Source organism: Camellia sinensis, chromosome 3 (genome assembly GCF_055761805.1).
Source record: "Camellia sinensis isolate YWXY chromosome 3, ASM5576180v1, whole genome shotgun sequence".
NCBI classification, from domain to species: Eukaryota; Viridiplantae; Streptophyta; class Magnoliopsida; order Ericales; family Theaceae; genus Camellia; species Camellia sinensis.
The window spans coordinates 165,166,740-165,174,566 of record NC_138963.1 but is presented as its reverse complement, the minus strand read 5'-3'; the positions used below and the strand labels follow the sequence as shown (position 1 = coordinate 165,174,566).

General features: G+C 33.7%; 1 long non-coding RNA gene across 1 annotated transcript; it reads left to right on the top strand.

Moving 5' to 3' along the window:
* Positions 1-3,060: 3,060 nt before the first annotated feature.
* LOC145821182 (uncharacterized) lies at positions 3,061-7,764 on the top strand. Its single transcript, XR_014363212.1, has 5 exons — positions 3,061-3,379; positions 4,389-4,471; positions 4,669-4,754; positions 6,871-7,347; positions 7,489-7,764. It is a non-coding gene; the product is annotated as an uncharacterized LOC145821182 (long non-coding RNA).
* Positions 7,765-7,827: the final 63 nt, after the last annotated feature.

Here is a 7,827-nt window from a genome sequence, read left to right as displayed (position 1 = left end):
ATACACTACTACAAAAATAGTTAAAGATCACACTTTGACAAAAAAAAAGATCTCACTTTTATTGGAAGTGTGATAAAAAAAATTATATTGATATTTTAATCACACTTAATTTGATTGAATGTGATAATATTTATTTTTTATGTCACTTTTCAATTAAGTGTGATTATATATATATTTTTCAATCACACCTTCTAATTAAAAGTGTGATTATATATACACTATTACTTTTCAATCACACTTTTTAAACAAAGTGTGATTATATATATATATATATATTTTAATCACACATTCTAATTAAAGTGTGATTGTTTATATATTTTTTAAACACACATTTTAATTATAGTGTGATTATATATACACAATTACTTTTTAATCACACTTTTTAAACAAGTGTGATTATATATATATTTTTTAATCACACATTCTAATTAAAGTGTGATTATTTATATATTTTTTAATCACACCTTTTTAATTAAAGTGTGATTGTATATACACTACTACTTTTTAATCACACTTTTTAAGTAAGTGTGATTATATATATATTTTTTAATCACACATTCTAATTAAAGTGTGATTATTTATATATTTTTTAATCACACCTTTTAATTAAAGTGTGATTATATATATACTACTACTTTTTAATCACACTTTTTAAACAAGTGTGATTATTTATATATTTTTTAATCACACCTTTTTTAATTAAAGTGTGATTGTACATACACTACTACTTTTTAATCACACTTTTTAAGTAAATGTGATTATATATATATTTTTTAATCACACATTCTAATTAAAGTGTGGTTATTTATATATTTTTTAATCACATTTTTTTAATTAAAGTGTGATTATATATACACTACTACTTTTTAATTACACTTTTTAAGTAATACTACAAGAAAAGTAGGCTTATGAGACGGAACTTTTTGCGACGGCACATTTGCCGTCGCAAAAAATGTGACCTTTTGAGACGGCACAATTTGCCGTCGCAAAAAATGTGACCTTTTGAGACGACACAATTTGTCTTTATGTCTCTGTCTCTATCTCTCTTCTCTTTCTGTCTCTCACTCATCACTCTTCTCTATCTGTCTGTCTCTCTTTCTCTCAGTGTCTCTCGCTCATCTCTCTTCTTTCTCTGTCTCTCCCTCGTTTATCTCTTTTTGCTATTCTCTCTCTCTCTCTCTCTCTCTCTCTCTCTCTCTTTGTCTATCTCTCGAGCATCTTTTGTTTCTCTTTTTTTTTGTCTCTCTCTCTCTATCTCTCTGTCTGTCTCGTTTTTCTCTCTTCTCTCTCTCTCTCTTTTTTCTATGTCTCTCTCTCTCTTGTTAATCTCTTTTCGCTTTTTTTCTCTCTCTTTTTGTTTATCTCTTGTTCATCTCTTGTTTCTCTCTCTTTTTCTGTCTCACTCTCTCTAACTTTTTCTCTCTTTGTCTATCTTTATCTCTTTCTCTCTCTGTCTCTCACTCATCACTCTTCTCTTTCTCTATCTACCTGTCTGTTTGTTTGTTTGTCTCTCTCTCTCTCTCCCTCACTGTGTTCGCCTTGCTCACTCTCTCCCTCATCTCTTCTCTATTTATTGAGCTCCCTCTCGATTTATCGATCCAACCATGTTGGGGAACCCCAGTGGGCGGTGACCCCCAGTACCCCCACCTCCACGTGGGGGGCTGTGAGAGCAAGAGTGAAAATAAATAAATAAATAAAATTTTTTGAACCAATCAGAAAACAATGGGGGTGGTGGGGGTCACTTTCACTGGGGGTTTAGGGCATTTTTCTTATCGATCCACTACAAGAAAATGCACTTTTAACGACCACTTTGTCTCTTTCTCGCTCATCACTTTGTCTCTATCTCTCTATCTTTCTTCTCTATCTGTCTCTCACTCATCTCTCCCTCTCACCACCCATCTCCTCTACCACATTTACCACTATTGCAAATGTCATTCCACTACCACCACTACTACCACTGTTGCCACTCCACCTCTACGATTACCATTACTACCATCATCGCCACCACTCCCCTACCACCACTACCACTACTACCACTACTACTACCATTACCTCTCCTCCACCACTGCCACTCCATCTCCTCTGTCTGTCTCTGTCTTTCTCTATGTGTCTCTGTCTCTCTTCTCTCTCTCTCACTCATCACTCTTCTCTGTCTGTCCGTCTCTCTCATTCTCTCTATGTCTCTGTCTCTCTTCTCTTTCTCTCTCTCACTCATCACTTTTCTTTGTCTGTCTGCCTTTCTGTTTTTCTCTGTATCTCTCGTCCATCTCTCTTCTCTCTATCTCTTTCATCTATCTTCTCTCTCTGTCTCTTTTCTCTTTTCTCTCTCGCTCTCTCGTTCATCTCTTTCTGTCTTTCTCTCGTTTATCTCTTTTCGCTCTTTCTCTCTCTATATATATATATCTTTTCACCTATTTTTCATCTTTCTTTCTTTCTTTTCTTTCTCTCTCTCACTCATCACTCTTCTCTCCCTGTCTGTCTATTTGTCTCTCTCTCTCTCTCTCTTTCTCTCTCTCCCCTATTGTGTTCGCGTTGCTCACTATTTCCCTTCCGTCTTCTCTATTTACTGAGCTCCCTCTCAATTTATCGATCCACTACAAGAAAATACACTTTTAGCACCACTTTGTCTCTCTCTCACTCACCACTCTCTCTCTCTCTCTCTCTCTCTCCTCTATCTGTCTCCCACTTATCCTCTCTCTCACCACCCATCTTCTCTACCACCTTCACTACTACTGCAAACGCCATTTCACTACCACCACTACTACCATGGTCGCCACTTCACCACTACGACTACCAGTACAATATTTTTTATTAAAATATTACCCCTACTTCTACCAAATAAAAAATAATAATAATTTTTTTTTATTAAAAAAAATGAAACAAATAAATTTTCAAGCTTAATTAGTAACCAAAATAAAATAATTTTTTTTAAAAAAAATTATTTTAACAAAAAATAAAGTTTTTTTTACGACGACAACCCCTATCGCAAAAAATAAATAAATTAAACAGTGTTATTTTATTGTTTAATTTTTTTTTTTTTTAAAAAGATTTTGATTTCCTCCCCCCCCCCTTTTTTTTCCATTCCCGCTCTGTTCCTCGCCGCCCGCCCAAAACCAAAAAACCCTAGTCTCTTCTTACCCCTCCCTCTCTATCGATCGATCGACTGTTGAAGGGTTTATATGTGGAGATGAAGTTTGAGAGGCCGAGTAAGATCTAGACGATCAGTTTGCCTATGATTCTGACCCCTTCGGTAGCGGCGAGATTTCAACCTGGAAACAGTGCTCTCTCTTCGGCGGCGAGACTGCTTGGGCGGCGGCGATGATGGAAGGGTTTCGTTCTCTTCTCTTCGATCAAAAAAAGTATCAGTTCGATTCTTGAGGTATGTTCGGATTCTACCCTTCTCTCTCTCTCTCTCTCTCTCTCTCTCTCACACACACACACACATTCACTCCATATTTGTTCGATTATTTGGTGTTTTTAATTGCAATTTCGATTATGGGTTTGTAGAATTTTGATCGATGGATTAATGTTATGGGTTGTTGGATCTATTTGAGTGTTGGGTTTGTTTGGGTGTCAACATTGAGACTCTGGTTCATCAACTGTTTCAAATGCTGCAACAGAGCCTAATCGAACCTTCATGAAAATGAAATTAATGGTTACAAATCTATGTTTATACAAAGAAGGTTTGATATATATATATATATATATATATATATAATAGAATATACCTTTCGGACGAATCCCAAGCCTGTGGAAATGGCCATGGATGAGTCGGTTCTTTAACATCCCATGAGAATCCAGGCATCTTTTTTATCAAAAGAATTCCTGAATATTGATTTGTTTTCTCAATTTATTGGCTAATTTGTTGGCATTTCGTAGAGTAGTTTTCATTAGGATTTGAGCTTGTGTTGTTTTTGGTGATGTCTTCAGTCATTTCCATTTGGAAAATACATTTTCTTTTCTTTTTGACAATTTGTTAATTTTCCTGTATGGCCACTTTTCTCATTGATACTGTTTTTTCCTTTTTGCTCATATGTTTAGCTAATCATATTGTTGCATCATATCTGTTTTCTACAAATTGTCTCTGTAGTTGCTCACATGGACTAGATTTATGTGACTGCAGGTTCATATAATTGTTCTTATTGTTTTTGTGTTATTATTATTATTGGTTTGGATCAATCCTCATTTTGAATTGGTTCAAAACTGGAATGGGCTCATTTCTTGTTGATTTGCTTGGGCTTGAATTTTTGCATGTCTTCAATTCTTGTAATGCTACACAGAGCGCATCTCTGATATTAATTCTTTTACTGGCTAAAGCTAAAGGACATTACCACAAACTACGTGCTTATTCTCTATATTAATTTATCTTTTGGTTTTTTTACCCCCAGATCTGAGCAAGACAAGGAGCCAGAGCAAGTAACTGTGTCTGAAGTTGTGGGCTCTGGCCCTTCTGAAGAATGTGTTACAGATAGTATGCGATCCAACCTGTGAAGTTATTAGAATTTGTCTGTTTTTTTTTTTAAAGTATTGGATGGATGAAACGAAGTTGAAAGAAATAGTACTAAATTTCGGCATTGAATGCTTGTTTTAATTTTTTTTTTTTTTTAGAAGTATGTATTAATTTTTTTCCATTGAATGCTTGGACCTGATATCCGTGTTGTTTATCAGCTCCTCAGGAAATTAATGAGTATGAACTTGTTGATCCTGTTGATATATTGACTCTTTTAGAGAAGACAGGATTTTAGGACGGAGTGGTAAGTCCTCTCAATCTTTTTTTCATGTTATTCACTGACTTTTAACTTTGTGCTTCTAGTTTGTAATTGTGCTCTCTGATTAATGTGAGGAAAATCCAATTTATTAGCTTTCCTCTTTAACTATGTGAAGCTTAAACTAGGTGAAGCATTGTATCTAGGGGCAAATGAAGTCCATGTAGGCTAACATGGTGAGTGTCTTGAATGCATGGAAACTTCAGACATTGTTGTGCGTGCTGGCCTAACTCCAAAGAACCGGGATGTCCAAATTCTTTGTTCCATGCTCACATACAAACAGATGAGGATATTTTTCATTGAAAAATGTTCTGTTTGTTTGGTGGTTCTTGCTCCTTCTATTTTTATTTTTTCCTTTTTAAATATTAAACCTAACTAATTCATGAGGCCTCTAGTTCATAAAACCCTGTAATATCCAAGTGTGCTTTCCTTTATAATATAAGATGCCAGAAATTAGATGCCCTGCCAAATTGACTGTATGGGTGGGCAAAACATTTTTCTTGTTAAAGCATAAAGAAGGACAATCTACCTCCAAAATAGCTACTTTCATGCCTGTTTATATTCCCCACTTTCCATTCTTTTTGTCCACTAATGGCCTTTGGCATATTCCAATATTGTTGTCCATTTTTAAAAGAAATGTATTTATTTTGCATTTTACAATATCATTATTTTTGGATGAGTATGAATGCATTTACCAAACCGAAACAAATTAAACCTTGTGTCTCAATCAAGTGGGGGTGGCTACATAATTTTTTTTTTTTTTTTGTGGTCATTTAGCTCTATCAAAGTTTGTATGTTCTGTTAAATTAAATAAATTTATATTTTCTTTGATTGTGGTGAGTATGCATCAGATGTCAGCTCAAGTCTTCCATGTTAAGTAGTTCTCTCTCTATTCCTACCATTTCATGAATATATTCATTTCTAATCTATCTTTTTTAGTTTTACCACAAATCTATCCAAAGCATTCTCATCTCAGTTGCCCAACACTTTCTTCTACAAAGCAGAATTGCTAGCCTTCTATTGAGTATGAATGCATTTAATAGAGTAAAATAGAGGGATGGTTTTGGAAATTTAGACTATATTAGTTGGTTATGAACACAGTCAATGCATATCCCCTTAAAAATGTAATCAGTGGCTTATTAAATACAGCCACATCACCCGCATGTTTTTGTGTGCACATGTAGATGCAACTTCTTCTTAAACACACTTTTATACTATTCTCGAGAAGTTAACAGAGACTGGTTGATGACTATGAATGTGCATTGCGACAATTGGGTCATTAATCATTACATTGGATTCCAACCTCAAGTATACAGTTGTTCCCTACTGAAACAGCGAAATGCAGAAATTTACATTTTCAAAACTAGACTTTGCGAATGTTGTGCCCTCTTTCTATTGGCTTCTTGTGCATTGCTGATGTTGCGACTTTTTGGCAATTTACTAGTTTTAAGTTTCACTTCACCAGTGTGAAAGATATTGTTTAATTGTCTTGGTTGGGTTAGTCTGTTCTCTATTGTCATTGCATGATTTGATATTTTGTGCGTGTACCACAGATTTTTACAGACACACCATCATGCTTAAATCTGAAATGTGGTTATCTTGTTAGTAAATATATGCACATGCACTTCTGTTGATTTGATATGGACTTCACTGACATTTAGAACCTGGAGTAATTGGAATTGATTGATATTTACTTCCATTTTGGGGAATCCTTTTTATTTTTAATCCTCCAGAATTTATCATTTCATGGTAATTTGATGACCAATATATTTACATTGCGCCATTTAATTTATCATGATTTTTTTTTGATTGTTTAAAAGTCTCTGTGGTTCAGGTATTCACAGGTTTAGTCTTCTACAGTAGGAGATGAATATTTAAAGTGTATTATCATATGGAATTTCAATAGGTTGGTTGTTACAGTACAATTTTGTTGTTGATGGAAACTTGAGGGTCCAATTGTCTTCTAATTTTGATTGTGATATCATTAAGCGACTTTTTCTTATCTTTTAACTGATTGATCTTTGAAATATAAAGGACGATGTTAAGTATATATACATATATGTATTTATATAGACATTGTAACTTACATTGGCATCTAATGTAGGTGCGTTTGATTGGGTATTGCGTAGAGGGCTCTCTTTTTCTAGTCTATGAATTTATCGAGAATGGCAATTTAGATTGAAGGCATTGTATGACAAATTTAATTCTAGAATTGAATATAAGACTCACCTTGTTTTTGTCTCATTGTTAAATTGTGAACAAATAATATTTCTATGTACTCTCAGCCTCAATTCATCATATTTACAAGTAGAAAGAGAACTTGTAATTTAAGTTGCCAATGATTGAGGAAAACATTGTTGGCAGAGCTAGCTATCTTCTACTCTTCATGTTTATGCAATCTATAATTATTTTGTTTGTCAGGTATTTGTGCTAAATTTAATTGAATTACTTGATGCAGGTTTTGGTTGTAGGTGGTGGTGATGGTGGAGTTCTTAGGGAAATCTCTCGCCACAATACTATTATATAATTCCGAACGCCATAATTAAGTGATCCCATAGTTAAGCTTGAAGTTGCTCTTAAGGTAATTGAAACTCTTGTTGCAAATCACTGATCTGCCATAGAGATAGGTCATTGACATAGTTTTATTTTGATTATTTTAAGCTAAACTAACACATTTAAGTGCATTAAATTTTCAAGTCAAGTTTGATATATATTTTTGCAGATTTTGTTGAGGGAATAGTTGATATGATCAAGCGGTTGATGTTGGGAGCCAAAGATTATGTTGCTCTTCTTCTTCTTCTTCTTCTTTTTTTTTTTTTTTTGAAGACTTGAATTTTTTAGTACAGTGTATTTAAAGATGATTAATGGATAATGTCTATTATAAATTTAATTAATTTGTTAATTTTGTTATTTTTCATTTACAAAAAATTGTTTGGTGCTTGTAATTGATTTTTTTGTTGTAGCAAACCCATGCATGATTTTTTTTAATAAATAATTATTTGCGACAGTAAAACAATGGTCGCTAAAATTGTTTTTTTTATTTTTTTATTTTTTTTTGCGA